We start from the raw sequence: 25611 nt of genomic DNA on the forward strand, positions 1-25611 counted from the left end.
CCCATTTTTAAGCCCTATTCTGGATGTAGGGTGACCAGATGTCCTGATTTTAGAGGGACAGTCCCGATATTTGGGGCTTTTTCTTATATAGGTGCCTATTACCCCTCACCCCCTCTCCCAATTTTTTTCACACTTGCTATCTGGTCATCCTACCTGGACATCTCAGTTTTTGGGCAAAACTGGGCATTTGTCCTGTTTTCTCTTGCCAACTGATGATCAGCTGGCAAAACCAAACAGGACAAATGCCCAGTTTTGCTAAAAAAGTGAGGCATGCCCCTCCCCCCCCCAGGGTGCAGGGGAACATTCAAGGGGGTAAGTGGCAATACCAGCCTTCTTGGGCCAGCCCTGTGTGGAGTGGGGATCGGGGGTGGGGCGAGGAGGCTGGGACAAGCGGCTTGGGCCAGCCTTATGTGGGCTTGGGCAAGGGGCTGAGGCCAGCCATACCCAGGGAGCTGGGAGGGGAGATGCTCAGCGCTACCAGCTCTGTGCAAGGGGGGGCTTGGGCAAGCAGCAATGCCAGCCCTGCATAGGATGGGGGAAGGGGGAGGGGAGACTTGGGCTAGCCCTGTGTGGTGTCCCATTTTCACTTAGGTGGACCTTAGTTTCAGATGCAGACCTGAGTCAAACTATTTAAAACACCATTTCAATACCTAACGAGTGTTGGGGGGAAGAGGTGATCTGGCGTGGGAGAAGTTGCGACTATTTAACTAGAGGTGGGATGTTGCACTGATTTAATTAAACTGAGGAAACCCTGATTTAGAACTCTTAAACCAGATGGAGCAGGATAAACCTCTGTAAACCAGAGTTAGCCTGTTTCAGGCTTGGCTACACTGAAAAATTACATTGGCATAGCTACATAGGTAAGGGCTGTGAAAAAACCATCCCCTTGATTGACATAGCTATGCTGACAAAAGCCCTGGTGCAGATGCAGCTATGTTGAGGCAGTTTTCCTACACTGACAGAAAAATTCCTTCCATCAGTGTAGGCTGTGTCTACACTATAGGGCTATGCTGACAGAGCTGGGTCACTATGGTCTCCGCGGGTAGATATACCTGTAGTGGTCAGACACAAAGTTGCGCTGGATTAATTGAATTGATGCAACATCACACCTTTAATTACATCAGTACTACTTCTGTAGACTAGCCTATTGGCTTTTAAATTATTTTTATTATTTGTATTACCAAGGCGCATAGGTCGGAGCTCTAATCATGCATGGGGACTCCATTGCACTAGGTGCTGTACAAACACAGAACAAAGAGAGACCATCTCTGCCCCAAAGAGCTTATCATTTGTATTAAAGATCCGGCCTCCCCATCCCGTCTATGGAGGTGGGAGAGATCTTAATTAATATTCTGAGGATGCCCTTCACCCTCCCAAAAGCTTCTCCAACAAAACCAGGGAAGGCTCAACTTGATATTCCTGATATTTCTAGGTAAACAACAAACAAACAAAACCTCTTGCTTCTTTATCATGCATAAACAGGGTTACTCCAATGCAAGACCCAGGCTGGTCTATCTTAGTGTTGCTTTGGTATGTCTGTGAGAGTGACTCTTTGCGTAGCCTTGGATGCAATGATTGGTTTGCCTATATATATGATTCATAGATTCCAACCCCAGAAGGGATCACCTAGTCTGATCTCCTGAGTAGAACAGGCCATACAACTTCCCCAAAATAATTCCTAGAGCAGATCTTTTACAAAAACATTCAGTCTTGATTTAAAAATTGTCAGTGATGGAGAATCCATCATGACAGTTGGTAAATTGGTCCAATGGTTAATTACTCTCAATGTTACAAATTTATGCCTTATTTCCAGTCTGAATTTGTCCGGCTACAACTTCAATCCATTGGATCATGTTATACCTTTCTCTGTTAGATTGAAGAGCCCATTATTAAATATTTATTCCCCATGTAGATACTTACAGACTGTAATCAATTCACCTCTTAATCTTCTCTATTTTAAATTAAATTGAGCTTTTTGAGTCTATCACCATAAGGGGTATTTTCTAATCCATTAATCATTTTCTTGGCTCTTTGCTAAAGCCTCTCCAATTTATCAACATCCTTCTTGAATTGTGGGCACCAGAGCTAGACTCAGTATTCCAGCAGCAGTCGCACCAGTGCCAAATAAAGAGGTAAAATAACCTCTCTCCTTCTACCTGAGATTCCCGTTTATGTATCCCAGGATCCCATTAGCCCTTTTGGCCACAGCGTTGCATTGGGAGCTCATGGTCAGATTATCCACCATGACCCCCAGATTCCTTTTAGAATCACTGCTTTCAAGGGTAGAATCCCCCATCCTGTAAGTATGGCCTACATTCTTTGTTCCTAGATTTATACACTTAAGTTTAGCCATATTACAACACATAGAGTTTGCTTGCACCCATTTACCAAGTGATCTAAATCACTCTGATTCAGTGACCTGTCCTCTTCATTGTTTACCATTCTCCCAATTTTGCGTAACTTGCAGACTTCATCAGTGATGATTATATGTTTTTCTTCAAGGTCTTTGATAAAAATGTTAAGTAGTGTACAATGCCTATGAGTCTCTACTGGAAACACACTCACTTGATGATGATGATGATTCCCTGTTTACAGTCACATTTTGAGATCTAGCAGTTAGCCAGCTCTTAATCCATTTAATGTGTACCATGTTAATTTTATGTTGTTCTAGCTTTTTAATCAAAATGTCATGCATTACCAAGCCAAACACCGTACAGAGGTCTAAGTATATTACATCTACACTATTATTTACCAAACTTGTAATCTCATAAAAAATCAAGTTAGATAGGATCTATTTTCCATAAACCCATTTGATTTGCATTAATTACATTACCCTCCTTTAATTCTTTATTAATCAAGTCCTGTATCAGACACTCCATTATCTTGCCTGGAATTGATTTCAGGTGGACAGGCCTATAATTATTCAGGTGGACAGGCCTATAATTATTCAGGTCATACTGTTTACCCTTTTAAAAAATTGGCAGAACATTAGTGTTCTTCCAATCTTCTGGAACTTCCCCAGTGTTTCAAGACTTATCGAAAATCAACATTACTGGTTCAAAGAGCTCCTCAGCCACCTCTTTTAAAACTCTTGGACGCAAGTTCTCTGGACCTGCTGATTTTAAAATGTCTAACTCTATATCTTCTGTTTACCATCCTCTAGAGAACATTAGTGAACTGGAAATCGCCATATGATGAAATATGTTATCGCCATATGATGAAATTGCATCATCTGCTGTTTTCCCCAAATACAGGACAGAAATATTTATTGAACAACTCTGCGTTTTTTCATTATTATTGATAATTCTACTATTTACATCAAGTAACGGACCAATACCATTGTCAGTGTTCTTTATGTTTAAGAACCTCCTTCTTATCGTCTTTAATTCTCCCTGTGTCCCTTTGTTTCCCTTATTGATTTTCTATACTTCCTAACTTCTGATTTAAATTCAGGTTTCAGAGTAACAGCCGTGTTAGTCTGTATTCGCAAAAAGAAAAGGAGTACTTGTGGCACCTTAGAGACTAACCAATTTATTTGAGCATAAGCTTCCGTGAGCTACAGCTCACTTCATCGGATGCATACTGTGGAAAGTGTAGAAGATCTTTTTATATACACACAAAGCATGAAAAAATACCTCCTCCCACCCCACTCTCCTGCTGGTAATAGCTTATCTAAAGTGATCACTCTCCTTACAATGTGTATGATAATCAAGGTGGGCCATTTCCAGCACAAATCCAGGGTTTAACAAGAACGTCGGGGGGGGGGGGGGGGTTGAAAAAACAAGGGGAAATAGGTTATCTTGCATAATGATTTAGCCACTCCCAGTCTCTATTCAAGCCTAAGTTAATTGTATCAAATTTGCAAATGAATTCCAATTCAACAGTTTCTCGCTGGAGTCTGGATTTGAAGTTTTTTTGTTGTCAAAGAAACTGCGGAATCACCTGATCAACATCCTCTACAGCAAACAGGGAAAGATTAAGAATGAGCTCTCAAAAATGGATACTCTCATAAAAAACCAACCTTCCACACAAACTTCCTCGTGGCTGGACTTTACTAAAACTAGACAAGCCATTTACAACACACACTTTGCTTCTCTACAAAAGAAAAAGGACACTAAACTTTCTAAACTACTACATGCCACAAGGGGCCACAGCAATGGTTCCCTCAACCCACCCAGCAATATTGTTAACCTATCCAACTACACTCTCATCCCACCAGAAGCAGCTGTCCTATCTCGGGGCCTCTCCTTCTGCTCCTCCACCCCCACGAACATGATACAGTTCTGTGGTGACCTAGAATCCTATTTTCGACATCTCCGACTCAAGGAATATTTCCAACATACCTCTGAACAACATACTAATCCACAGAGACCTCCCTACCAACACTACAAAAAGAAGGATTCTAGATGGACTCCTCCTGAAGGTCGAAACAGCAGACTGGACTTCTACAGAGTGCTTCTGCCGATGTGCACGGGCTGAAATTGTGGAAAAGCAGCATCACTTGCCCCATAACCTCAGCCGTGCGGAACACAATGCCATCCACAGCCTCAGAAACAATTCTGACATCATAATCAAAAAGGCTGACAAAGGAGGTGCTGTTGTCATCATGAATAGGTCGGAATATGAACAAGAGGCTGCTCAGCAGCTCTCCAACACCACTTTCTACAAGCCATTACCCTCTGATCCCACTGAGAGTTACCACAAGAAACTATAGCATTTGCTCAAGAAACTCCCTGAAAAAGCACAAGATCAAATCCGCACAGACACACCCCTGGAACCCCGACCTGGGATATTCTATCTACTACCCAAGATCCATAAACCTGGAAATCCTGGGCGCCCCATCATCTCAGGTATTGGCACCCTGACAGCAGGATTGTCTGGCTATGTAGACTCCCTCCTCAGGCCCTACGCCACCAGCACTCCCAGCACTCGAGACACCACTGACTTCCTGAGGAAACTACAATCCATCGGTGATCTTCCTGAAAACACCATCCTGGACACTATGGATGTAGAAACCCTCTACACCAATATTCCACACAAAGATGGACTACAAGCCGTCAAGAACACTATCCCCGATAATGTCACGGCTAACCTAGTGGCTGAACATTGTGACTTTGTCCTTACCCATAACTATTTTACATTTGGGGACAATGTATACCTTCAGGTCAGTGGCACTGCTATGGGTACCCGCATGGCCCCATAGTATGCCAACATTTTTATGGCTGACTTAGAACAACGCTTCCTCAGCTCTCGTCCCCTAATGCCCCTACTTTACTTGCGCTATATTGATGACATCTTCATCATCTGGACCCATGGAACAGAAGCCCTTGAGGAATTCCACCATGATTTCAACAATTTCCATCCCACCATCAACCTCAGCCTGGTCCAGTCCACACAAGAGATCCACTTCCTGGACACTACAGTGCTAATAAACGATGGTCACATAAACACCACCCTATACCGGAAACCTACTGACCGCTATTCCTACCTACATGCCTCCAGCTTGCACCCTGACCACACCACACGATCCATCGTCTACAGCCAGGCTCTGCGATACAACCGCATTTGCTCCAACCCCTCAGACAGAGACAAACACCTACAAGATCTCTATCAAGCATTCTTACAACTACAGTGCCCACCTGCGGAAGTGAAGAAACAGATTGATAGAGCCAGAAGAGTTCCTAGAAGTCTCCTACTACAGGACAGGGCTAACAAAGAAAATAACAGAATGCCACTAGCCGTCACCTTCAGCCCCCAAACTAAAACCTCATCAGATTTCTTTTGGCCCAATCCTCCAATTTGTCTAGGTCCCTCTGTTTCCTATCCCTACCCTCCAGTGTATCTACCTCTCCTCCCAGTTTAGTGTCATCTGCAAACTTGCTGAGGGTGCAATCCACACCATCCTCCAGATCATTTATGAAGATATTGAACAAAACCGGCCCCAGGACCGACCCTTGGAGCACTCCACTTGATACCGGCTGCCAACTAGACATGGAGCCATTGATCACTACCCGTTGAGCCCGACAATCTAGCCAGCTTTCTATCCACCTTATAGTCCATTCATCCAGCCCATACTTCTTTAACTTGCTGGCAAGAATACTGTGGTCACCTACTACAGGACAGGCCCAACAAAGAAAATAACAGAATGCCACTAGCCATCACCATCAGACCCCAACTAAAACCTCTCCAATGCATCATCAAGGATCTACAGCCTATCCTGAAGGACGACCCATCACTCTCACAGATCTTGGGAGACAGGCCAGCCCTTGCCTACAGACAGCCCCCCAACCTGAAGCAAATACTCACCAGCAACCACATACCACACAACAGAACCACTAACCCAGGAACCTATCCTTGCAACAAAGCCCGTTGCCAACTGTGCCCACATATCTATTCAGGGGACACCATCATAGGGCTTAATCACATCAGCCACACTATCAGAGGCTCGTTCACCTGCACATCCACCAATGTGATATATGCCATCATGTGCCAGCAATGCCCCTCTGCCATGTACATTGGTCAAACTGGACAGTCTCTACGTAAAAGAATAAATGGACGCAAATCAGATGTCAAGAATTATAACATTCATAAACCAGTCGGAGAACACTTCAGTCTCTCTGGCCACGCGATTACAGACCTGAAAGTTGTGATATTACAACAAAAAAACTTCAAATCCAGACTCCAGCGAGAAACTGTTGAATTGGAATTCATTTGCAAATTTGATACAATTAACTTAGGCTTGAATAGAGACTGGGAGTGGCTAAGTCATTATGCAAGGTAACCTATTTCCCCTTGTTTTTTCCTCCCCTCCCCCCCCCCCCCCCGACGTTCTTGTTAAACCCTGGATTTGTGCTGGAAATGGCCCACCTTGATTATCATACACATTGTAAGGAGAGTGGTCACTTTAGATAAGCTATTACCAGCAGGAGAGTGGGTTTGTGTGTGGGCGAGGGGGGTTTGGGGGGTGAGAAAACCTGGATTTGTGCTGGAAATGGCCCAACTTGATTATCATACACATTGTAAGGAGGGTGATCACTTTAGATAAGCTATTACCAGCAGGAGAGTGGGGTGGGAGGAGGTATTTTTTCATGCTTTGTGTGTATATAAAAAGATCTTCTACACTTTCCACAGTATGCATCCAATGAAGTGAGCTGTAGCTCACGAAAGCTTATGCTCAAATAAATTGGTTAGTCTCTAAGGTGCCACAAGTACTCCTTTTCTTTTTGATTTAAATTCATTACTATTAATTTTCCCTTTCTTCCATTTGTTATATATTATTTTTTACTTTTTTTATAGCTGCCTTCTCTTCTCCTCTAAACGAGGTCAGTTTTTTTAACCAGCATTGCCTTCATCCTCATTTATGGGATTTTGTTTTTTTTGGGCATCTAGTAAGGTGTTCTTAAATAATTTCTCAATTATCATGAACATTTTTCTGATTAAATTCTTCCTCTCAATTGATTTGGCTCATAATTATTTTCAGCTTTGTGAAATTGGCCCTATAAAAGCACCAAGTATATATATATTACTGTTCTGCATTTCATTCTGCTTGCTCATTATAAATGGGATCAAATCATGATCACTTGTACCTAAACTATCATTAATTTTTCGTTCTTTGATCAGTTCCTCTTTATCTGTTCGGAGAAGGCCTAATAAAGAATTCCCCTGTGTTGGCTGCAACACTGTTTGAGGTAGGAAATTGTCATCTATCCTATAATGTATAGAAATACCAAGGATGTTATATGCTGGAAGTCTCATGCTGCCACTATGCTCACAATGATGATATCCTGTACACTAAGCTCACCTCCATAGTTCCAGTATTTTCCGGGGCAAAACAACCAGGTCTTAATAGTTGTTAGCCTTTGCCCTATAATGTTTGCTAAAGGGCTCTTTGCACTCTTTGTGCTTTGTGGGCTTGGTTGATGCTGTATCTATTTTCTTTTGTAGTTTTTGTCTAGCTATGGCTGCTTTGGATAAGAATCTGCCAAGATATAACTCTTTGTGTAGGTGCACATCTAGGTGGTGGTGGCAATCTCATTATCATGAACTGAAGGTCTTTTAGTGCTGACAACTGTAACTTCCTGAAAACTCTCCAACAATTTATGCTTGATTTCCACTTGGATATTTTCTCTTCTTTGAACATGCTGATTGGATTTTTCACATGAAAATGCAGTTGGAATTCATGTTGCCTCAATTGGTGCAAATCCCATTCTATTGGGGAGATAAGGAGCATGCCACACGATCTTCCTCCTTGGTAGGACTGCTCCGAGCCCAGTCTTGCTGGCATCACTTGTATCACATCTGGTAGAGTGGAAATCAATGAGAATGGAGGGCATGCAGTATCTCTCAGGAGAGGGCTGATGTTGAACCTGCTGAACAGTCTTGTCTATTTCTCGGCTTCATAACCCTTGAGAAACATCATTATAGTGGTCTAGTATACCATTCTCCGGGATGCCTCTTTAGATTATATGTTCTTATGAACCAATTTCCTTTGCATGTGGGCTTACTGTATCAGTGCTATACTGGAAATCAAAGCCCTTGTACATGACTTAGATGGTGTAAAGAGGACTTAAAGGGGTTGTAAATTAATTAAATGCAGAACCACTTTATGGTCCTATTATACTGCCAGAAGGGGTAAAGGGGCCATCGAGAATCAGGCTGTAGTGTCACTAGACTCATGTAGTCACTTATGTTTAACAGCAGAAATGGCTCCTGTCCTGTGTGATTTGCACAGAAATTCTAACCTGTTGCTTTTCTTTGGTGCCAGCCTGTAACTCGCACTGTGTGTGAGGATAGTGGCATCGTATAGTTTGTTCTTGGTTTTGTAAAAAGAAAAGGAGTACTTGTGGCACCTTAGAGACTAACCACTGCATTTAGCCGTATGGAGTGGAAATCTATCAACTTCATGAAAAAACTTGTACAGATACAGACAGACGACATCTTCCTTTCCAAATGCAAACAGACGGACATCGTACCAAAAGGACTGAAGGTAAAAAATGGTTAGTCTCTAAGGTGCCACAAGTACTCCTTTTCTTTTTGCGAATACAGACTAACACGGCTGCTACTCTGACTCTTGGTTTTGAGTGACTGTGGTTTTACTTCTCTGTATTGCATGATGAAGAGGAAGATTTTTCAGCCTAATGCACTTACTGATGCTCATCTATTTGGCATTAAGGCCCAGTCTACGCTTAAAATTTAGGTTGACATAACTATGTTGCTCAGGGGTGTGAAAAATTCACACTCTGATTGCCATAGCTATACTTCCATAATGCCTGGTGTAGATGTGGGTAGGTTGAAGGAAGAATGCTTCTGTTGACCGACCATCACCACTTGGGGAGGAGTGTAACCTACAGCAACAGAAAATCCCCTTCCATCACTGTCGGAAGTGTCTGTGCTATGGCACTTCGGTGGCATAGCTACAGCGCTGTAGCATCTGTAGTTTAGATATGGCCTTGGTCTCTTTCCAGAATTGCTGTTTTGTTATATTCGTGGTAATAGAAACAACAAAACCACCTCCGTGGCTGCTGTTTTGCATTGATATGATAGACATAGAAGATGCAACGCCTTGGCACAGTGATTTGTCACAAGTTTCTGTGGATGGTGTCATATGCTGGGCATTTGCTATTGTCATGTCTCATTTCACAAACAGTGCAGGTTTTGCTTTGTGTTTTGTTTGCTGTGTCATCAATGCACTAGGATGGCTGCTTGTGCATTATTATTATTTTTTTTTTTACAAGTCACATTCTTGAGATTGCTTTACCCCTTTTGATAAATTGTCTTTGTAGACTCTATTTTCTTGCTTTGTATCTCTACTTTTTTGCACATCTATGAACCTTTGTGGTATTCGTGTGGTTCTGATGACATTCTCATTCAAGCACTATCACTACCCTGTATTTTATTAGGTCATCTTTTGAATCCATAGTCATACGGAATCTGCCCCAGATAAATTTCAGATGCCGATTAGTATCAGGCACAAGAGGATAAATTAAGATTTAAGAATTTCCTTGATTCTACGTTTGTATCTGACCGTCTACACTGGATGTGTATTTCATTTCCTTTGCTTTCCATTGAAGTTAATAATACTTTACAATGCACAGTTCATAAACAAGGTTTCTTATTCAGTAGTAATACATTTTGCTGCTTTGTCAATACATTGTAAAATAAAACTCCCTAAATTAACCAATACCTTGGTTTTGTATGTTAGGACCTTCACTTCATTTTCATGAGTAGCTCTGCAGTGATACACAATAGTATAAATTATTGTGATCCAGATTAATATAAACAAATGAGTATTGCTAACTCTCATGAGTCTCACAGTATTTGGTGTTTTTCTTAAAGCCCTGGCTCCTGGAGTGATATTATAAGGTGAGAGTCTCACTTTTCATTGTAAAATATGAACCAAGCATACCCTAAAAGTTTAGAAACTAGAAGATAAATAAAAAGAACTCCAGATTTAATACTTTGAAAAATCTCATGATTTTTAAGCCAGTATTGTGATTTCTGAAAGCATGGAGTTGACAGTACTGCCATAGAGAATACCAAGAAATCACGCACTGCTCTGTTTCAGGAAGAAACTAATTTACACATTGCATTTAATGCTCTTATTTACTCTCTAGTGTTACTTTATAGTTACTTTATACTCTTGGTTGGGAGTAGATGATTAGAATATTATTTCATAGTTGGAACCTGGCATTCTCTTTCTTCACCATGCTAGAAACCCCCCTTTTAAAATTGATTTCAGTTAGTGCAGTTTTATTCCCAACATCAACAGAGCATATTGGGGCTAAAATGGTTTTCAGAAATATTCAAGAATCAGTTTTTGCCTACTTGCGAAAATGATTTTCAAAAAATGTGTTAGCTATACTATGCCCTGCCCACACTAAAGGTGTAACTGTGCTACCAGAGAGAGTTTTAAAATTGATTTAATGCACAATCTGTTTTGTGGTATATTTTGATTATTAGCGAACTTCCCCCTCCTGTGCCAAAACAGAAGATGATGACGATTTTACTTTTAAGGAGTGCTTCATAATTTTTTTGCTTGGCAAGGAGTTTTTGTTTGGCTTCTTCTCTAGGAACTGCTGAATGGAGAGCAACAAAGCTCTTCCAGCCAACACCCAAAAGGATTGTATATAGGTCACATGACTCAGCCTGAGTCCATTAGTATGTTTCCTGAGAGACATCACTATTTCCTGCAGTGTGGCTTAGACTTTTACTGCGCTGTAGCATTGTCCACATGGCAAGTTAGTATGCAGCAAGCTGGTGCACTGTAGATTCACCCCCTGGCTTGCCACACACTAACTCACCATGTATACAAACCCTAAGTGGCATGTTTTAAACTGGAAAACACTAACTTCTAGCACAGAAAGAAGTATGAGTAAGAAGTACAGTGACTTCTCAATCATCAGCCCTAGAGAAGATAGGCCTTTTTCGTTTACATCACATTTTTCTGTGCCAAATAAAATTAAATGAATTCTTCGTTAAGTGTGTTCTTTTTCACACAATGTATCTCATCTCTGTGGGTCGAATTGCTCTATGCCACAGTACTGCAACTCTGTATTATCTTTGGAAGAATCTTGGAGACTGGCATTAGTTGTTGTAAAAGCCCAAATTGGTTACCACTTTGCACAGTGAATATCTCATTCAAAGTGTGGTAAGTAGCAGGCAAATAGCAAGACTAGGGGAAGGTGGATCTATTTTTAGTATCTAAAATAAAATCTGATAGGAATTGGGGTCCATCTCTAGCTTCAATACAGAAAGAACAAGCCTTCTGTATTTAGGCACTATCATTACAACACTAATGCAGGTTGAGTTTCTCATACTGGAACAAACTCATTTTAACACCTGCACAGGCAATGTGTTTTATTTCCCCTGAGAACAAAACCCACTGTCTACAGTTATACTTCTGCTTTTTAGTTTTACTATCATCAGCTCATCTCAATAAAAAAGAAAGTTTGACTAAACTGTTGCTGTATGTTCAAATGCTGAACTTTAAACGTTTGGGGCCATACGGGGCCATGTGGGGGCCATGTGGAACCACTCCTCCCAGAGGGAGAGTTCAGGCGTGATTGTGCCAACGAGAGGCACCCGCCCGCCTGGAGCACAGTTGAGAAGAGTGTCTGAGTGCTGCTCCTCTCTCTGCACCAAGGCAGCATTGCTTGTGCCCCGCCTCCTCCCTGTCCCCTTCTAAGTAGTTAGTGCACCATGGGAGACTTGGCCAACTGCAGGGAGAGTGATTGTGAGTGACCCTAGTGCAGGACATAGAGAGTGGGGATGGATGGAGGAGAGCTCCTTAGAATCTTCCTTCTCTTGAGTGCCCACCCAAGAGCCAGTCACAGTTCAGCCCTAAACCTTTTCATTATTTGAATAGGTGTCCTCTACAGTGCTGACATGGCCACAAAAAGGAGCCAGACAAAGATGTTAGTTCTGCAGGTTTCAGAAAGGAAGGGATGTCCTAAGATATGAAATATTTTGCATGGTACAAATGTTGTTTACATACATAATGGACCAGATACTGCTCTCTCTTCTTTATGAGTCAAGCAGGGCAAAGCAGGTGGAAAGCCAATGACTCTTACACTCCCTTCTCTTTGCCCTAGACTCTGGTCTCATCTGCATGGAGACTTAGCGTATGTCTATACTGGAGCTAGAGGTGTAATTTACAGCTTGAATCAATATACCTGCACCAGCTCTGACTGAGCTAGTGTGCTAAAAATAGAAGTGTAGCTGTGGCAGCACAAGCAACGGGAGAGGGGCTAACTGTCCGAAGTATGATCCTATCTGAGACTGTAAGTATGACCTTAGGCAGCCGGCTCATCCTGTGCTCGTGCCACTGTGCCTACACTTTTTTATTTTTAGCACAGTAGCTCTGTCAGAGCTAGCATGAGTATATCTACTCAAGCTGGAAATTAAACCTTCCAGCCCCAGTGTAGATACACCTTTAGTGCCCAGAAAACTAGGGTGCAAATCTACAGTGTACTAGCCTACTGCATGCTAACTGGTCATGTGGACCCTGCTACCATGCTCTAAGGTCCATAGTGCCCTTTGATGTACTGCGAAGAGCAGTATGTCAAAGTGCAGTACAGACTTTTTGTGTGTGGTAGCCTGGCCCACTTAGTTACAGCAGGCTTGCCTGTGCTCTATGTCTCTGTGTGGACAAGTCCTCTGGAATGGCCAGAGAAAGCATGTGTGGCTGGAACGTTGCTTTGTTCTGGTATATGCTCTGATAATCCCCAGCTGCTGCAATGACCCCTGGAGGCCATTGGCAGCCTAGGCAAAGGAGAGCAGCCCAGACCATCTCAGTGTTTAGGAATAGGCAATTACTAGTTGTCTTAAGCCTGTCTCACTTCCTAACTTTTGCTTTCTCATCCTGCTCCTTTCCTGCTCCTCAGTTACATGAAATGGCCTAACCATGTCATTTAGTAGCAGCATTAGGGAGTGGCAAGGAAAGAGCCAGAAAGTCTTCTTTGGTGGAAAGGGTGATGGCTGTGAAATAGCCAGGTGGGTGTGTTAGGAGAGGAGAGGTTCTAGGAAAAGAAAAGTCACATCAAGTGTTAGAATACCAAAGTAAAAACTATAGGTAATTATATAAGTGAAGATGCTTCATCAACTTGGTTATGACTTAGATAAGATGCAAGATAATTAGCTTACCATAAGACACTCATCTCTGGAGAACAACAGCTCAGAATTATAACTACAGCCATGATATTTATCTGTTACCTAAGATTGCAGATTTTGTGAATTTTGCAGATATTATGTATGTTTACTCAATTGGTAACTTTGAGTTAAAACTACAAAACCATAGCTATTTAATAGGAGTACATTGCTTTATTAGAGTTGCTTATTATTTTTTATGTTCCCTCCTGTGCAGCATTTATTGTTGAGGTACAGCATTTGAAACTGTTATTTGGTATGTTTGAGGACATAAAAGCTTGTAACTTTATACTCTAGGGGGACAGTAGGAAAAGAACAAATTTACATTTAATAGTAAAGACTCTTTTTTAAAATAGCAGTTTGTTTCTCCCCTCCCCTGTTGATTTAAAATAAAAAGGCAGCCCATTGCGGGTAGGGGTGGAGTTGAGGAAGAAGAAGTTTATGAAAGTCTACATTTTAAAGGAACACTATCCAGATTTGACAGGTTCCCAAATATTTTTAAATTGAAAAATTTGAGAGTAAATTTTATTATTTATTGACTGAATATTTCAATTATATTGCCATAGCATCTAGGAGCCCCACTGGACCTGGACTCCATTATCCTAAGCACCATGAAAAACAATGGACCAAAGAGTTTTGCCCAAAGAGTTTAGAATCTAAGTAAGTAGTAGAGCTAAGGAGAGTTTCTGGATTGACAGCCCTAGTGATTACTATTTGTCTATATATTTGTAAAATGGCTGTCATGGTGGTATCTGGGAAACATCTGATTTATTCACAGAATGCTACAGCATGGATACTGGCAATTAAAATTTCCTCCTATTATTTCATGTTGTGGGGATCTGACAGGAATTTTAGGATGTAATAATTTTTAAAAAGAAAAGGAGTACTTGTGGCACCTTAGAGACTAACCAATTTATTTGAGCATAAGCTTTCGTGAGCAGCTCACGAAAGCTTATGCTCAAATAAATTGGTTAGTCTCTAAGGTGCCACAAGTACTCCTTTTCTTTTTGCGAATACAGACTAACACGGCTGCTACTCTGAAACCAATAATTTTTAAGCTACCCTATTTCTTACTGACACAATATTAACAATAGAATGGGCTCTGTTGCCAGGCAGAAGTTGTATACTGAAAACGAGATTCCAGTAACTATTGTACTATTAATATTAACTGTAGAACATTTGTGTATTTCTGGTATAACGTCTGTGAGTTCTAAAATGTTCACATTATTTAACAAGTAATAAAACAAGCATGGGAGTAGTTTTAGAGAACACACTATAGGAAACTTAGTTTTTAAAGTGCTTTTTCCCCAGGGGCTGTGGGCGCCAAAACATTTCCGTCCAGCTTTAGCCTCACACTTAGTCTGCCAGTTAACTTTCAGTACTGTATTCACAGGTATATTTCCCTTTTTATGCTTTAAAAGAAACTCACATCATGAGCTTCTGAAGAAATGTTGGTCTGCAGAAACTCTTTGCCCTAAATACAGGCCCATAGCACCAAATCTTTTCCATGAATCTTTGTCTGTAGTGAAAATGAAATCACTTCAGAGTGTCCAGCAGGGCATGGCATACCAGCTCAGCGAGGGAGTGTTCATTTTCTGCAAACATTTATGTAGATGAGTTTGATGGTAGGGAAGTTCCTTGAATTGCAAATGAATATTGTTGAATGTTCTGGTGGCACTGACTGTGTCAAATTCATAACTGATTCTAAGACAGATGCCTGTCCAGCTAAGGAACATAATTATACCTTATGATCTATGTGTCCAAATGCTCTTCAGAATTGCTCATGAAGGGCAACATCATAAATCTGTTCACGGATGGGATTACCTGCTTCGTAAGTAGGGGTTCTGTATGAAACACATGACAGCTGTGCTGCACGATATCTAGTAGAGTCTGGATAGATTTTTGAGGTGTTGATTTTGACCTGCAGAGGTCTAAACGGCCTGGAACCAGTCTACCTGAAAGACCATCTGTTTCCCACTATTCACTGCCACACTTGTGATTAGCTGAGGCACTGATGTTACATCCCCTGGCCTGGATATAATAGACTTGCAGTTGCCGACAGGACATTCTCAGTAAGGGTCCTGGAGCTCTGGAATGCTCTCTTGCCCCTGGTCTGAAACAGGCTGGATTTGTTGATGTTCAGGGCATGGTGTAGGACCAATTATTTCACCTGACCCCTGAGGAGAATGAGGAGAGAGTGAAGCACTGGCTAATGTATTGGTGCATTGTCATATGAACTTAGATCTCCTGTTTAGTAGAATGGGTGAGCAGATTGAAATTTCAATTTGATCTGTAATTTTAAAATACTTGGCAAGGGCACTCAGAGCTTATGTGTTTGTGCTTTTTTATAGTTCTAAATTGAGAAAATAAATAAATATAGAGCAATATTTAGTTGCAGAGGTTATTCAGAAACTAATTTCAAGTAGTGAATGCATTTGAGAAAATTGCAATCTATTTGTGGGCAACATGTAACCAGAAAAAGAGGCGATTATTCAATGAATAAATATTTTAAAAGCAACTTACATAATCATTAATGTGGCTATTTCAGGAAATACAAATAATTCTGTTAGTTCTATGGTCCTGAAGAGCATTATCTATTCACTAAAGCAAGTTTATGGATATGCCAGAGATCCTAATAGTTCCCCAGATATTACTGTTGAAATCAGATGGGTCAGGGATGGATGAGAATAACTGATAAATTTGGCTAATTATATCTGACAAATCTGGAAACTAGCTAATGACCTGATTGATATCAAAGCTGCATTGAGATGTTCATGTGAGAAGATATTTTTAGATCATTTCCAGTGTTCTGAGTCAACTTACAGAAATAATAAAAAGCTGTGAAAGTGGACATTAAGGAACCAAATAGGAGAAATGATAGAGGCTGTGGTAACAGCTGCCTTGAAGAAATGAGACATTAGAAACATAAAGGAAAAACTAAGGGTTAAAATTCCACTGAGAATAATATAGGAAACTGATACAGAAGACTGACAAGGGCTTGGCAAAAATAAAAGAACAGGGAGAATACAAAACAGTAAGAATGTCATGGTGACCTGTAAAAATACATTAAATCTTACCCCCAGAATTTCTTACTAATGGAAACAGAAAAAAGTTAGTAGGGCTGAAGAGATCAGACTTAGGAGGTTTGAAACTAAAAGTTTCAATTTTTTCAAACTAGCTTTGAGCAAAGCTGTTCAATTTGCATTTCTAATGACAGCTTCAACAGAGACCAAGGATTCAACTGGCAGAGAGAATGAATTGCCTTTTCACTCTGACAGTTGGGTCCACCAGGTCCAAGTTTCACCATACTGTGGGGAAGCTCGTACTGCTGCTGCCTTAGCCATATCTAGTCTATTGAAAATATTCAGGAATTTGAAACCAACACTTATCCTAAGCACAAAATTTATTTTTAAAAAATGATTTAAAATAAAAATAGCATCACATTCTGGCATTACAATATTGTAACATTTCAAGAGTTCTCAACATATAAGAATCTTTTATATTAAAAAAAACATAAAAAGAATGTTAAGGTTGCAAAGTCAGACACTCAAAAGTTAGGAAATGTCTGTGCAACCGTAATCCAGTTGCCTTATGCTTATGCATTATGATGCAGTCTGTAGTTACATGATCACATAGTATTTTTCCCCACAGGACCCCCAGAGATAGGACTAGAGGACTTGTGGCACCTTAGAGACTAACCAATTTATTTGAGCATGAGCTTTCGTGAGCTACAGCTCACTTCGTCGGATGCATTTGAGCTAAGGTTCCACAAGTCCTCCTTTTCTTTTTGCGAATACAGACGAACACGGCTACTACTCTGAAACCAGAGATAGGACTCTGAATCAAATGTATAACACCTCACATGTACAGGTACCATGATACCAACACAACAGCTGGTATCCTTGTGATTTCTTGTCTCTTCACATTTGAGTTGGTCCTGGAAAGGAAGAATTATGAATTGGTGCTGTGGTGCTGCTTACTGGGACAGTGCTATTAGAGTGGTGCTCATTTGCATGGGGTGATGTGAATTCTATCCCTAGCTGGGGTAAAACTCTCTCTCTTTCTATATATATATATATATGGTAATATATATATGGTATGTTTAATGATTTTATGGGTTGCTGACTTGTGGATGTTTGGTCTCTTCAGTTTTAGCTCTCTAATTCTAATGTGCCATTAAAATGGTATGTCAAGGGCAAGTGGCCATATCAGATGGCTGCACAGCAGCTCCCTGACTTCCCTGCAGTATGTGCAGGGCCAGCTGTCCTGAGCTCATTCTGCTGTTATTCCCCCAGGTGACTGAATGCTACACGGAGCTACTGTCTGTCGGCAGCTGCTACTAGGTCCTTCCCCAGTCACTTTGCTGCTTCTCTTCTAGAAGCATGCCTCCACTTCCAGCACCTCCCATGCACTGCTCATCCTTCCAGCTTCACCCACAACTATTCCATTCCCTTCATACCCTTGATATTTCTCACTCTCCCCACAGATACTTCATCACCCAGCATTATTTATGTCCAGGCGTCGTCATTGTTGTCCTCCTCCTCTCATTCCTGAGCTTAAAAAGTCAGAAATGAAGCGGTTAATATAGATCTCCCCCCACCAGAGCACAAACATCTAATATTGTACATTAACTATTGTACTGTTACACAAAAGCAAAAGAGGATTGCTTTTTTTTACTGGTTTCAGAGTGGTAGCCCTGTTAGTCTGTATCAGCAAAAAGAATGAGGAGTAGTTGTGGCATTTAGAGACTAACAAGTACTCCTCGTTCTTTTTGCTACTTTTACTGTTTATCCTAGTGGTCAGCCTAAGAAGAGAAAAATGGAATACTCTCCTGCATAGTAGATAAGTATGTGGTGATAACATATTGTAAATAAATAATGTAGTTTTTTTTTTTTTAAATGGGAAGACTCAAGTTCTCAGGCTTGGAGTGAAATGAGCTAAGACATCTGTTCTGTTTCCTGTGCCCTGTGTGCTTGAGCCTCTGCACATGCGGAAATCAGCTCAAATGAGATTATAAATTAACAATTCTTCACACTTCAATGCTCGAGTGAACCAGAAGTTATTTTCTTCTGAATTGTGAGTGCCAGGTGCAGCGCTTTCTGGTTTACCAAATATAACTTTTTAAAAGGGAAGAAAGACCACTGATTTGAAACTACATCATCTTGTGTTCTGTTGTCTAAATGCCCTCTTACAATAGAGGAGAGCAAAGCAAAGCAAATCAATTGATGTGGTGGGGAAAGAACTTGTGGAGGCACAGGAAGCTACTGGTCTGTGAGTCAGGAAATTCAGGTACTATTCCTGGCTCTGCTGCAGACTTACTGTGTGAACACGAGCAAGTCATATGGGCCTACGCTTTCAAAAATGGTCTCTAATTTTGTTTGTCTCAGTTTTTGAGAGCCCAGTTTGAGTCATCTTGGGCCTGATTTTCAGAGGTGATGAGCATCTGTAAGTGCAAATGAAATGAACGAGAAATGTGGGTGCTCAGTACCTCTAAAATCAGGCCCAAAGCATCTCAATTTGGGCAAATTTGGCCTTCATCTCTTGTGCTTCAGTTTCTCCCAGCTATGAAATGGGGGTAGTAATGTTCAACCATCTCATAGGGGTATTTGTAAGGCAGTATTCACTAATGTTTGCAAAAAGCTTCAAAATTCTTGGCTAGAAAATACCATCTAAGCACAAATTATTATTATTAACAGATGGAGACAATCCTCATTAAAATAAAGGAAGGTCCCTCCCCCTGCATATTAGGATTGGATAGAACAGCATGCACAATTTCACTATTTGGGATGGTACAGAGTGCTAAAGAAAACACTCACTGTTACGAGACAGTTGGAATGTTAATGTTGTATCAGAGCAGCTCAAACTGCCTGCTTATGGGTCTATGCAGTGTTGTTATAGAATTGTTGGGCCCAGGTTATTAGAAAGAGAAGCTGGGCAAGGTAATATCTTTTATTGGACCAACTTCTGTTGATAAGAGAGAGACAAGTGTTCTTGAATAAGAGCTCTGTATAAGCTCGAAAACTTGTCTCTCTCACCAACAGAAGTTGATCCAATAAAAGATACTACATAACCCACCTTGTCTCTGCTTAAGAATCTGTGAGATTTAGAGAAATAAGGGTCTGCGATTCACCCTCCTAGCTATCCCTGCTAATGGGGAATAAACAGACCCACCTCTTACTAGATGCACCTAGATAACATGCCCCAAAGCATAAGCAATCTACTCAAGGAAAATTATTCTAGGTGGAGCTGTTAGAGCATAGGAAAATCTAGAATTAAGGTTGCCTAACATGTGATTTTTGTATTTTTACTGTTCTTTTAACATAGTGTTTTGTGTGTAATCACTGATGGGATTTATTTACACTATGGACAAAAACATACACCACTGAGGAAACCTGCTGTGTGGATTTCCCAGGAAATGCATTGCTAACAATCAGCTAAAACATTTTGGGAATTATGATACAAGGAGAGAGGCAAAGCTCCATCCTGTGTGACATTTCTTGCTGTTTTTTCCCAAGCAGGGGCAGCTGGTGTGGGTGGGAGAGGAAGGCAAGAACAGATTTGTCTGTCACTGCAGGCAAGAGAGGGAGACAGTAGTTTGGGGAAGAGCATGGGAGAATTGTAGATGGGAAATCTTAGGAGAGCAGCATTGTTGGGGAGACAAGGATATAAGGGAGAATCTGTGGCAGAAAAGGGAGTTTGTGGAAAGCGTGGGCCAGAAACTCCCCCTCTTTCCCCCGTACCTTCTAGACTGACCACTGCCAGTTTCCACTGGTACCTCCTCCTACTCTCAATCCTGCTTTCAGCTGCTGCTGCTTCCTTGGCAGACTTGGCAGGGGCAGTTGTGCTAGTGAGGAGAGTTGATCAGGTAGCTTCTGACCTATTACTGCAGTAGTCCCTGTGGGTAGCTGGGAGGAAGAACTACAGCCAAGCTGGATGGAGGTGTGAGGATCCAGCAGCACGGCAGGGCTGTATGACACAGCTGCCAAATGTCATATGAAATGCTAGATCCTGGGCAGCCCTGGAGAGGTAAAAGATACTGAGAGTTCATTTCTTTGAGATCTCTTCTAGACTCTTGTGACTCAGGAGGCCATGCAGCTACAGGCTGAGAGAGAGCATGCAAACAAGCACGCACACACAAGACTTTTCTGTTTAAGTCCTCTGATACCTCCTCAGTTCTCTCCAGTAGCTCGAATTAAGTCAAGAGATTTCAGTCAGGATTCCCTTATAGTTTAATTTAATTTAATTGTCTGTAAAATGACAGTTGGTATAAGAGAAAAATTTGGAAAGCAATTGAACAATTTTTGTCTCATTGGACATTTTTCGCAGAATTTCTCATCAAATTGAGAAATTTCAACTCGATTTCATATCATTTTTGCCCTCCTTTGCCCCCACTGGAAAAGTTGACTATGTCAAATATATCTCAACTAGTACAGCATTCCTTAGTACTGCAATGGTGGTAATCCTGACACAATACTATGCATGCAGCGAGGTCCTTGTATGGGACTTGAAGTCCTGCCCTTCTGGCCTAGAGGTAAGGGTGTGCTCAACTGAACAATGAGAAGCCACACAACAAAAATACTACCCATATAATAATGCATTTCCACTTTAAGCCCCTGCAGCCACTGAATCTGCAAATCACTGAATCTCATAACTGGCTGTAATATTTTTGTTTGCTTGCATTGGTAATGTGAAAAGTAGTAGCTCTATAACTAAGGATTCAGTCACAGAGACTTGGACAGAAAATACAAACTTTACATGTCTTCTCAGCTTTTAGAAATAGAACTGCCTGACACCTAACAATTCACATTTCTTAAAAATCTAACTGCTAAGTCATTTACAAACAAAGCTTGTACAATTATGTGCAATAGTCTCCCCTGGTGACCCCCAACAATTAGTATCCATGGTTAGCTGTTTTTTCTCTGCACAACTTCCAACTGTAATAATTATAGGCTACATCTTTATTTTTGTTGAGAAAGAAAGGCAAATACATGCTTGTTTCCACAGTTATTTCACGTCCAATGTATTTAGTGTGTCTACACATTTGTAGTTTATATTAATATGTAGCCATCTTAGAGCATATTTGTGAGAGTTTGTCAGACTTTTTGAAAGGCTAAGGATACCGTTCAGTACTACTTAAAGAAAAGCCTAAGAAGTTAAAGCTATTTTTTTAAAGGAACAGGAAACTATTCTGAGTTATTTCTTATAAACAGGCAATGACTGCTCTTATGAATATTCTGCCCTGTGATTGGTGGGTGAAACTCTTCTGTCAAATACTTAAATTCTGCTCTCCCTTGCCAAAAATGAATGAATAAATACAAAGTGTTTTGTTCAAGTTTACTGTGATTAAAGCCTTTTCTGTGGAGTATTTGTACTGCTGCACATTTCAACCCAGCAGCTGAGAAGGTGCCCTGTGAAATATTTACAGGATACTAATGTGGTGGGGGATAGAAGCCTTTTTCAGTCCATGTTTTTACCATTTGGGAGGGTATTGTGTTAAAAGAGAAAAATCTAAACCTTCAATACAATTCATCATGGTAGTGTCCATTTTCAGCCTAGATATAAAGATTTAAAAGGGATAATTTAAAGCACAACAGGAAACTAAGAAAAAGCAAGAGAACAAAATCTCTGAATATTTAAAGCTGCATGCCTGAGTCAGTACTGGGTATCAGAAGACAAGAAGGTAATTTTAGTATTTTGTTTGCCAGAAGCTGGGAATGGGCAACAGGGGTTGGATCACTTGATGATTACCTGTTCTGTTCATTCCCTCTGGGGCACCTGGCATTGGTCACTGTCGGAAGACAGGATACTGGGCTAGACAGACCTTTGGTCTGACCCAGTATGGCTGTTCTTATGTTCTTATCCATAACAACATACACACTAATGAGAAGGGAAAACTTTGCCTAGTTTCTAATTACCAGGCTAGAAAGCACCACCTACAATATGTTTTTCAGCTTCATTGAGGGTGAAAGTGCAAATGAAGAAAGTCACAAGCTTTCAAGACTGTGGCTTCTCCCTTAAAGAGGCAGTAATCAGAAGTTCAGACATTTAAAACAATTTTTCAACCTACATTATTTGTTAAGGGCATGAGTCCCTGTGCCCATTGAAGTCTATGTTAAAAATTCTGTTGATTTAAGTAGTGCAGTACCAATCCTTAACCCTAACATTAAGATAAAATTAGGCTATAGCAATCAAGCACATAATCAAATACTCTGAAACCTTTCTTTGACTGTTTCCAGCCTCGTGAGGTGGTCCTAGGAAGGCAGCCTTAGGGCTGGTGTCTGCAGTGCCTGTGCAATGAGAACCCTGCCGTGGCCAGATACAGGCTTTTAGAGCCCCTTGACACCACTCCAGCCCTTTTCCCAGCATAAAGGAGCTGGAGCAACCGTGAATTAAGCTCCATGGGCACGATAATGTTCATAGCTTTAAAAATGCTGAAAATACATTTTTGGATTGTTTTGCCTTTCCTGAAGAGGAATTAAAAGTGGTGAGGGATGGGGAGAGAAGCAGCCAAATCTAAAGGTTCTGTTGCTAACAGTTTGAGTTATACAAGTGCAAACATTTCAGCTGGAATCTATGGGGAAAATATCTTTTTGTTAATGCAGATATAACTCTTTCTAATACCTCAACCAATTTTGCTCTTAAGTTCCCAGAGTGTAGGGAGCCTCCTTTGCTTGGAAACCAACTATGGAAAATTTCAGCCCAATTTTCCCCCACAAAAAAAACTGAAAAAGATGTTAGAAAAGGATCCAGAGATCAGTCTCAACTATTGAATCTGTGCTTCATGAATACCATAATATTCCTGGTTATAGTGTAAACTGACAACTGCTATATAGAACTACAGTGAAAAGTGGTAGATTTCAAAGCAAGGAATCCAGTTGCTGCCCACATGATGATTATAAAAGGCCTGTAATTATAGGCTGGTCACCATGGTTCACCTACTGCACAGCATCTTAGGTATTTTCAGTGCTACCATATATAAATAAAATAGGCCAAAGCCACTGAGAGTTCAAATCAGATTTGGAGTCTGTTACTTACGTAACAATGTGGCATGTGCAAATTCAGGGAGGGGGAGTGGTGGTGTCTGTTTTGCCTATTACAGAGAGATGTTCCCTAAACATATGTCCCAGTTTTGAAAACCCCACCCTAGTGTTTGGGGCTGGGGAGTTTGTCATTTCACACTCTGGTGTGGGACTTATCTCTAATCATTTTGAGGAAGGCCTTTTAATTTAATTGTCCCTAACATGAGTGACCAGAGTATTCTGAAATCCTGTCTGTGTAAACACCTAACTTTAGAAATCTTGAATTATACACCTAAGAGACTAAGCTATAATTTTGTCTCTCTATATATTTATTTCTAAATTATGGATATGTACCACTCAATTATATCTAAGACTTATATGTCAGTTTTGCAGCATACTCAGTTGCAAATTTCACACTCAGCCTTATGCTTTCCACTAAAGACATAAGTGAGCATCTTTGGAAAGGCTATTTCAGAACGCTGGTACTTGTGTGCGAGGCTTTTTGATACGTTTCCCCAAGAGTGGAAACTGATGTGTCTTAGACAACATTCTTGAAAGTAATGTCCTATTCTGGATATCTTTTTTTTTTTCTGCAATGAATTTCAACCCTGAATAAAGCTGCTTTTGACCACAACAGCTGGGTATACCACCTCCACTAGCTAGTTGTCAAATACTAGTGTTGTCAAATACCTGAGAATTTCAGGAGGACTCCAGGGTATCGGAGTGACAGTGTCTGACCTATAGTCTGATTTGCAGAGTGAAAAATAGAAATGTCCCACTGTCTGAAAACATATTTCACCAGACTCCCAGAAGAGTGGACTCTGCAGAACTCCTTCCAGAGAATTTAAACCTGTAGCCAAGGCTGACTGGAATGCATAACTGGAGAGCAAATCAAGATGCTACCTCAGCAGCCGTAACCCAGGGGATAAGTATATGCCCCCTAGGACTGCTTCTGAAGTGCTCAAAGGCTGCATCTCCATTAGACTTTTTTTTTGTGGGGGAGTGGGGTGTGACAGTTCTCAGGACACCCAGCACTGAGAGTCATCTTGTTACCTTCTGCTTCTGGAGTGAGGGAGTCTTCCCTGTGTCTGCCTGCCTGGGTGTTAGGTCCCTAACATCACCAGCCTTTCAGCGACTCAAGCACTGTCTTTGCCTCGCAGGTTACCAAGAAGAACACTCCAGTTCTCGAATCCCTGACACTGGCTACTCACAGAAATATCAAATCCTCTTCCCTGCACAAAGGAGCAGTTGTACCCCATTTTACCAGTTTTACCTTAAACTCCCTGATACTGTATAACTGCGTACTTGTAATGAAACAAAAGGTTTCCTTAAGAAAGAATAGAAATTCTGCTAGAAACACAAGAAAGTGATGGAATAGAAAACAAAATAATAAAATGTGAACCTGGGTCTACACTCAGCAATAGTTACCTTTCCTATCTAATAAAGGGTTTCTTCCAAAGTTCAGTCTGTTGTAGAGTTGGCTGGCTTCACAGGAACCAGGGGCCCATTTTTCATGAGAAAATTCCTGCTCCCTAAGATGTCTGCTCAGTACAAGAATCCAGAGTTCTGCCTTTCCCCACTCCATGTTGTACTGAAACAGTCTTTTGTCTTTATTCATAGGCAGGGTGATCCCGTTTGATGTAATGTTCCTTTTTTAACTCCAAGTGGTTTCAATTGTTGGAAATTGTCTCTGGTGGCTTTCCATTGAAAGTCTTGGGATGGAACAAGGCTATACAATTGAGCCTTGCAATGTCATGGACTCACCAGTGTGAGGTGACAATCCCCCCCTGCCTTAATGGACAATTACCCACTCATGTATTGTCCCGTGGTGACTAACTTTTTACTCCAAGTCCATATAAACCTTACTTTCAATATAAATACATTATTTCTTAGTATTACCCATACATATTTCTCTCAATGATTATGAATCTTAACAAGTTACAAGCTT

At 40.9% G+C, this 25611-nt stretch overlaps 1 protein-coding gene across 6 annotated transcripts in view; it reads right to left on the reverse strand.

The window, feature by feature from the left end:
* Nucleotides 1-25611, reverse strand: part of BLNK (B cell linker) — a 141689-nt gene that overhangs the window by 70458 nt on the left and 45620 nt on the right. The window lies entirely within an intron of this gene.

This window comes from Caretta caretta, chromosome 7 (assembly GCF_965140235.1).
Source record: "Caretta caretta isolate rCarCar2 chromosome 7, rCarCar1.hap1, whole genome shotgun sequence".
Classification (NCBI taxonomy): Eukaryota; Metazoa; Chordata; order Testudines; family Cheloniidae; genus Caretta; species Caretta caretta.